The sequence below is a fragment of the Somniosus microcephalus genome, unplaced genomic scaffold (genome assembly GCF_052327205.1).
Source record: "Somniosus microcephalus isolate GS21.2 unplaced genomic scaffold, FLI_Smic_1.0 unresolved_chr1, whole genome shotgun sequence".
NCBI lineage: Eukaryota > Metazoa > Chordata > Chondrichthyes > Squaliformes > Somniosidae > Somniosus > Somniosus microcephalus.
The window spans coordinates 21,256,262-21,264,030 of record NW_028225179.1 but is presented as its reverse complement, the minus strand read 5'-3'; the positions used below and the strand labels follow the sequence as shown (position 1 = coordinate 21,264,030).

General features: G+C 47.2%; 1 non-coding gene across 1 annotated transcript; it reads right to left on the bottom strand.

The window, feature by feature from the left end:
• Window positions 1–212: 212 nt before the first annotated feature.
• On the bottom strand, window positions 213–312 carry trnai-uau (transfer RNA isoleucine (anticodon UAU)). Its single transcript has 2 exons — window positions 275–312; window positions 213–248 (listed from the first exon to the last, which is right to left on the bottom strand). It is a non-coding gene; the product is annotated as a tRNA-Ile (tRNA).
• Window positions 313–7,769: the final 7,457 nt, after the last annotated feature.

Below are 7,769 nucleotides of genomic sequence, written 5' to 3'. Positions count from 1 at the left end.
GTTGCTGGTTTAACAGTTAAAACTGGCCTCACCTTCCCTCCTGTCAATAAGTAACACTGAAGGGCTCCTTTAAAGCTCCCATCAATTATTGCAACACGGTGGGCCTGAGGATCCTAAGCGCCCACGTGGAACAACTAATAACTAGACAGTTTGCAGAAACACCAATTGTACCTTCTGCTCCGGTCGAAATATCACACCGCAAAAACATTAGTTGCTCTAGGTGAGACTCGAACTCACAACCTCGGCATTTTTCCAAGCCTTTATTTAACTGTTATATAAGTACTGCGCGCTAACCGACTGCGCCACTAGAGCAGTGCTTGACTTGGACTACTTATCCATGCTCATTTACTTGCACATCTCAGGTTGTCTAATCGTGCGGGGGTGCAATGTTGTTTAATTAAGGCACATTGCCTGGGTTTATTTAAAGAGTGAAGCAGGAGTTACTCTCATGCGTTAGCGAGCTGGTGAATTTACCAAAGGCTGCACCAGATCCTGGTGTCATAAGCACTGAACAGTTTTACCCAACTCCTAAAATACAGTCTGCAAAATGAGAACCGATGAAAATTCATCAGTTACAAAACACAAACAACGTTTTAAAATTTCGCCCATGATTCGTTAACCATGTGAGTTACCGGTTGATTAATGACGATTACAACAACGTTTTCACACAGTCTAATGAGTTTTATGTAATAGAACAGTTTTCTTAAAGCTAACTCCTCGACGTGGAATGGAATCCGTCGTAGGGTAAGAGTATTTGTAGATGACAATTGCTGTTCTGAGCTGTTTCTCTAATTATTCAAAGAGCAGCGGTTTCCGAAGTGTAGCGGTTATCACTTCCATCTAAAGTACAACAGATCCCTGGTTCAATCATCTTTTGTAGGTAGAGATTAATAAAATACATTAACAGCCGTTAATCTATACAGTTCTGTACACACTCAAACGCTACAGAGATACCGACAGTGTGAGAGATCATTACAGGATCCTGCAGCGTTGCCTCGGTCAGTAGCAACAGTTCGGAGCCGCATTTCAGATGCGGCAACAAACCCATGAGTTGGTTTGCTGTTCCCCAGCTCCCGGAGTGCGTGAGGCCGCGACAGCAGCGAAGTTCAGGCCGTCTGTCCGGTCCCGGTCCCGCTCTCGCCAAGCACCCTCTGCCAGCGGAAAGCAGCAATTGCAGCCTCAGGGAGTGTAAACTGCCCATCGCTGCGAAACAAAATGTCACTGAAGCAGAGGAGCGCAGAGATTTGCATCTATAGCGTAGTTAAGGATGGTCGAGGTTGATATCGATCGACTCATTGTTGTTGGAACCGCTGAAATTGAATCTTTCTCTGGCAGATGTTGCAGGTTTACATATGAAATGTGCCCTGAAGGTGCAATGGACAAATTTGGAGATGCCGTCTAGTGGGACAATTTAAAGGATCAGCACAGTTGATGCCGAGAACAAATTAAAAAGTAGCTCAAGCTGATGAACCTTGCACTGGTGAAAATCCTGGATGGAGATTTAGAGGAAGCGACAGTGGGAAGGGCTGTACTGCGATTCTAACACTTCTCCAATCACATTCCGGGCAAGTCATCGACAGTAAATAGAGGGCTTGGAACCGGAATGGAACTGTGGGCACACTTCTCAGTCAAAATGCAAAGGACAATACATGAAAAATCCATTTGATTTTACGTTTGATAACCAGTTGATTGGGCCTGTATTCTAGACAGAGTGACTATTTAGTCTAGGTGTAAGAATCTCGCTTTCGGGATTGTAGATTGCGATTTGCAAAAGGTCCCACTTGAGCCCCTTTTTAACGTCGACTTCTAATATTGGACTTGCACTCAAACTTGTTTTAATCCGCCTAAGAAATGATCGTTCAGGACCCAAATCATTCTCCATCAATCTCCAGCGGCTTTGGAGGAACGTCAATGCAGCTGCCATGTAAATATCATGGCTTTAAAGACAAACAATTAAGGTAGCTTTTCAGCAAACAATCACGAGTGATGGTTATAAATACATTTGTGAGTGTCCATATTAGATACAAATGTATTTGTGAGTTGCTATTGTGTTAGATGTAAATGCTTTAGCACCACTGTTCGTTACAAATATATTTAGATGTATCTGTATTATTTATTACTGTATTGGGTGGGGGAATCTGTGTCAGTTATAAATGTATTTCTGAGCTCTGTAAATGTCCAGTCCGGCCCTATTCTACCTTTTCATTGACCCCACGTGGGACACGGAAGAGCAGCTGTTACATTGGGATGCAACTTTTGCTTTTATTGATACTTAGAAAATGTGAGCTGTAGACAGTAATAACTCTGAATCCATCAGCCTCTCTGATACCTCTTGAGTGTTCCTTACTCTGTCTGATAGGCCCTGAGCGTCCCTTACCCGGTCCAGAACCTCTTGAGCATTCCTTACCCTGTCTGGTACATCTGGAATGTCTATTACACTGTCTGGTACATCCGGAGCATCCCTTACACTATCTGATACATCCGGAGCTTCCCTTACACTGTCTGGTTCATCGGGAGCGTACATTACCCAGCCTGGTACATCCGGAGTGTCTCTTACCCTACCCGATACATCTGGAGCGTCCCTTACCCTGTCTGATACATCCGGAGCCTCCCTTACCCTGTCGGATACATCCGGAGTGTCCGTTACCCTGCCGGATACATCCAGAGCGACCCTTACCCTGCTTGGTATATCTAGAGCGTGCCTTATGCTGTCTGGTATATCCAGAGCGTGCCTTACCCTGTCTGATACATTCGGAGCCTCCCTTACACTGTCGGATACATCCGGAGTGTCCGTTACCCTGTCGGATACATCCGGAGCGTCCCTTACCCTGCTTGGTACATGTAGAGCGTGCCTTACCCTGTCTGGTATATCCAGAGCGTGCCTTACCCTGTCTGGTATAACAGAAGCGTCCCTTACCATTTCTGGTAATTCCGGAGCATCCCTTAAACTGTCTGGTATATCCGGAGTGTCCCTTACCCATTCTGTTACATCCGGAGAATCCCTTACTCTCCTTGATAACTCCTGAGCGTCCATTTTAGTTTTTGATAACCAATTTGCCAAAATTGCATATTTCACCCTTCATCCGCAGCTATGTAGTACTTCCTGTCGCTCACGCTCCTCAATTGCTTAGGGAAAAGCGGCAACTGCCAGTTGAACAAACCCAATTCTTCAGTTAGCCTCCCCAGTGCACATCATTTCCTGAGGAATTTTCTTGTGCAATCGGGCTGCTTTGGTTCCAAAGGCCGGCCCTGCTTTCTCAGAGCTTGCCTGTCGAGAGGTCCCGCAGGTCTAAATCTATCGACTGGTTTCAAAGCACCAACTCAGATTGGGTCGAATGTGACATGTGGCCCAGGATCAGCGGTGGGAGCAGAGCACACTTAGTGGTTTAAGTGGCTGAAAGTGAATGCTAGATTAAGGTAATACCGCAGGAAAGTTACAATGATATTGAAGAAGGAAAGTAATGGAGGGCTATTGATTGTGGGAGGAAGAAACATTTCTGCCATGACTTGGATTCGGACCGAGGTGGCTCCAGCCACAACGCAGAGTACTAATCACTATATGATCGCGGCACCACAGATCAACTACTGGAGCTCTGCTCTGACCACAACAAAGTAACGCACGGCACTGCTTAGAAAAGATGGATTTTTTGGTGAAGAGGCCAAAATCAGCACCACCAGAAAGCAGGAAGTGGTGAAATTCAAACTAGGCACCGCAGTGACTGGAGCCTTCATCCAGAATGGGAACTAGTGCAGCCGCAGTTACATTTAAAAGAATTTTAGCCTTTGCACATGAGAAGAAAGTCACGCCTAGAGATTCATTAAAGAAACGACTCTGCTGGGTGTCGAACCTAAAATCTCCTGTTTACTAAACAAACGCTTTGACCAGCTAAGCCACGGGGCCGAATCTCGACCCAATTGCTCGCCTCCACTCACTGATATCTATCAGCTACTGGTCACTGTCTTCTGGACTCTCAGGCCGTTTTGTATGTCTCCAGCTCTCTTGTCTATTCCACCATGTGTCACGTTGCTGTCTGTAACAAAAAATGGGGGCTCGCATGGACGCAGCGGCTTTGTCTCTCCCGAGACTGAGCGTTTTCACCCTCTTTCTGAGTCTCTTCTGGACTCTGCTAATACGGGAATTGAAGGCAGACCTACTGTACAGCCGGCAGGCACTCCTCGATATCGGGGCCGACTGCGTGTGGCTCACAATCGGCGCCGTCGATCTGCCTCCCGACATCGGCCGATCCCCGGGACCAGCGTGGTGTCTTTCCCCAGCTGGAAATCGGCGCAGGCCGCGCAGAGAACGCAAGCAGAAGCAGGGCAAGTGGACCGGAATGCAAAATAGGCTGAAGAGGGCCCCACACAAACCCTCCCTCCCAAGTATTTTCCTGGCCAACGTCAGGTCACTGGTAAATAAAATGGATGAGATCAAACTTGATCTCTCCTCACAGAAAAGGACAAAGGAATGCTGTGCCATGATCTTCACAGAGACCTGGTTGAATAACGGCATCCCTGACATCACCATCCAGCTAGAAGGACGCATGGTCTTCCGCGCCGACAGAACTGCAGACTCCGGTAAGAGCAAGGGAGGCGGTTTGTGCATTTACACTAACAATGCCTGGTGCACTAACACGGACATAATCGATAGATCCTGTTCGGCTGATTTGGAATTCCTCATGGTAAGGTGCAAACCCTTCTACCTGCCTCGGGAATTCACGGCTGTTATCATCACTGCTGTCTACATCCCACCACACGCTAATGCCAAACTAGCACTGAAGGACCTCTACAGGGCCAGCAGCGAACAACAAACTGCGCACCCAGACGGAGCTTTTATTATCGCAGGGGACTTCAATCACATAAACCTAAAATCTGTACTCCCGAAATTCCACCAGAATGTTTCCTGCCCCACAGGAGGAGAGAACACACTGGATCAAGTCTACACGAGCATTGTAGGTGCTTATAAAGCCATTCCCTGCCCCACCTTGGGAAGTCTGACCACCTCTCCCTGTTTCTAGCCCCGGCATACAAACCGCTCATTAAAAGAGTGAAAGCATCAGTGAGATCAGTGAAAGTATGGCCAGAGGGGGCAGTCTCGGAGCTTCAGGATTGCTTCAAATGCACTGATTGGAGCAAGTTTGCCCATAATGACATCGAGGAATATGCATCCACAGTGCTAGTCTACATTAACAGTTGCATCGAGGTCGTCATGACCCATAATATTATCAGGACATACCCCAACCAGAAACCCTGGAGGAACGGGGAGGTCCGCTCGCTGTTGAAAGCACGTGACGCAGCATTTAAATCTGGTGACACGGCGGCTTACAGTGCAGCTAGGACCAACCTAAAAAAGGGTATCAGGACTGCCAAAAGGAAACAGACACTGTGGATAGAGGATCATTTCCACAACAACTCAGATCCCCGGCGCATGTGGCAAGGCATCCAGTCCATCACTGACTACAAGAGTAAAAACACCAGCCCCCCGGTTAGCGATGCCTCCCTTCCGGAGGAGCTTAACAACTTCTACACTCGCTTTGACAGGGGCAACAGGGAGCCGGCTACCAAAGCCTTGCCACCCCCGGAAGAACAGGTGCTCACTCTGTCGACCTCCGACGTAAGGGGTGTTCTACGCGGAATGAACACACGTAAGGCTGCTGGACCTGATAGCATCCCTGGACGGGTACGCAAGGAATGTGTTGATCAGCTGGCTGATGTCTTCACCTCCATCTTCAATCTGTCATTGGCCCAGGCAGTAGTCCCTAAATGCTTCAAGACTGCTACCATTATTCCTGTGCCAAAGCAAACGGCTGTGACGTGACTGAATGACTATCGACCTGTCGCACTCACACCCATCATAATGAAGTGTTTCGAGAGACTGGTCCTGGCTCACATCAAAGCCAGTGTTCCCACCTCTCTTGACCAGCACCAGTTTGCCTATCGTGCAAACAGATCAACGGAGGATGCAATCACAACTGCTCTACACTCTGCACTGAATCACTTAGACGGTAAAGAGACCTACATCACAATGCTGTTAATAGACTACAGCTCAGCTTGCAACACTATCGTCCCCAACAAGCTGGCCACCAAACTCCACACTCTTGGCCTGAACACTTCCCTCTGGACCCTGGGCTTCCTAACAAACAGACCACAGTCTGTCAAATTAGGTAACCACACCTCCCCCCCCTGACCCTGAACACGGGGGCCCCACAAGGATGTGTGCTGAGCCCTCTCCTCTACTCCCTCTTCACCCACGACTGTGTGGCTGTTCATGGTTCCAACACCATCATCAAGTTTGCGGATGATACAACGGTGGTAGGCCAGATCACCAACAACGATGAGTCAGCCTACAGGGAGGAGGTCCAGCAACTCGTGAAGTGGTGCGCTGATAACAACCTGGCCCTTAACATCAAGAAAACCAAAGAAATCATTGTGGACTTCAGGAAGTCTAAAGGCGGAAGTCACACCCCCATCCACATCCATGGGGCTGTGGTGGAAAGGGTGGACAGCTTTAAGTTCCTCGGAGTCCACATCACGGAAGACCTCTCCTGGTCCCTCAATACCTCCTCTCTGGTGAAGAAGGCCCAGCAGCGCCTATATTTCCTAAGGAGGCTGAAGGGATGTAACCTGTCACCCCTGATCCTCTCTAACTTTTACCGCTGCACAATAGAGAGCATCCTGACGAATTGTATCACAGTATGGTGTGGCAGCTGTAGCTACAATGACTGGAAAGCCCTGCAGCGGGTAGTCAAAACTGCCCAACGCATTACCGGCACCCGGCTACCGACCATAGTGCACATATACCAGAAACGCTGTTTATGGAGGCCACGGACCATCATCAAAGACCCTACCCACCCCAGCCACAGTCTGTTTGCCCCCCTGCCATCTGGGAGACGCTACAGATGCATTCGCACCCGAATGACCAGATTTAGGAACAACTTCTTTCCCAGGGCTGTCATCCTACTGAACTCCACAAATAAACTCTAATGCCTGCACATCTGCCAATGCACTTTATTATGTTTATGTTAATGTATTACAAGCCAAATGAATGCTGAATGTTTAAATGTCTTAATCTAAATATACACTATCGGGAGCCGCAAGCCTACATTTCGTTGTACTGCACTTGTGCACTAACAATGAAAATAAAGTTGATTATTATTATTATTATTATTATCTCCCGCTTAATTTATCTCATTGTCAATCTGTGAGGTGATTCTGAATGATTACCCTATGTTTGTGTCTTATATGAAATAAATGAGGGGATCAGACAATTCTTCCTCTGACACTGGTGATCTAATGAGCCAAAATTTATAACAATTTATTGTTTATTGTGATGCAGCAATTACAATATTCCATCTTGAAGGATTCAGGTTCAATTCTGTGCAAAATAAACTGTGACCCCAAGTTGTTTCCAATAGGCCGCCTTTTAATTAAACATCACAAACGCCAGCATTGCACCTCAAGGAGATTCATAACTAATAAACAGACAAGTCAAGCAGTGAAAGGGTATTTGTAGAAAGGGGTATGAGAAAGGGGTATGGAATGCACTGGCCCAGCAGAGCAGCAGATTTAAAACAAGGTTTAAAAACCAGATGCGTGTGGGAGGAAGGGGAGAGGGTGGCAAGGCAGACACAGTAAGATGGCCTTGGAAACCAGCGGCCCCGAATCTGCTTTAAATCCCCCCACTGTATTGAAACATATTTAACGTCATATTCACACATTCATGAATTTGAGCAATATATGAGATTTAAGACTGTCTCTGATCTAAAATATCT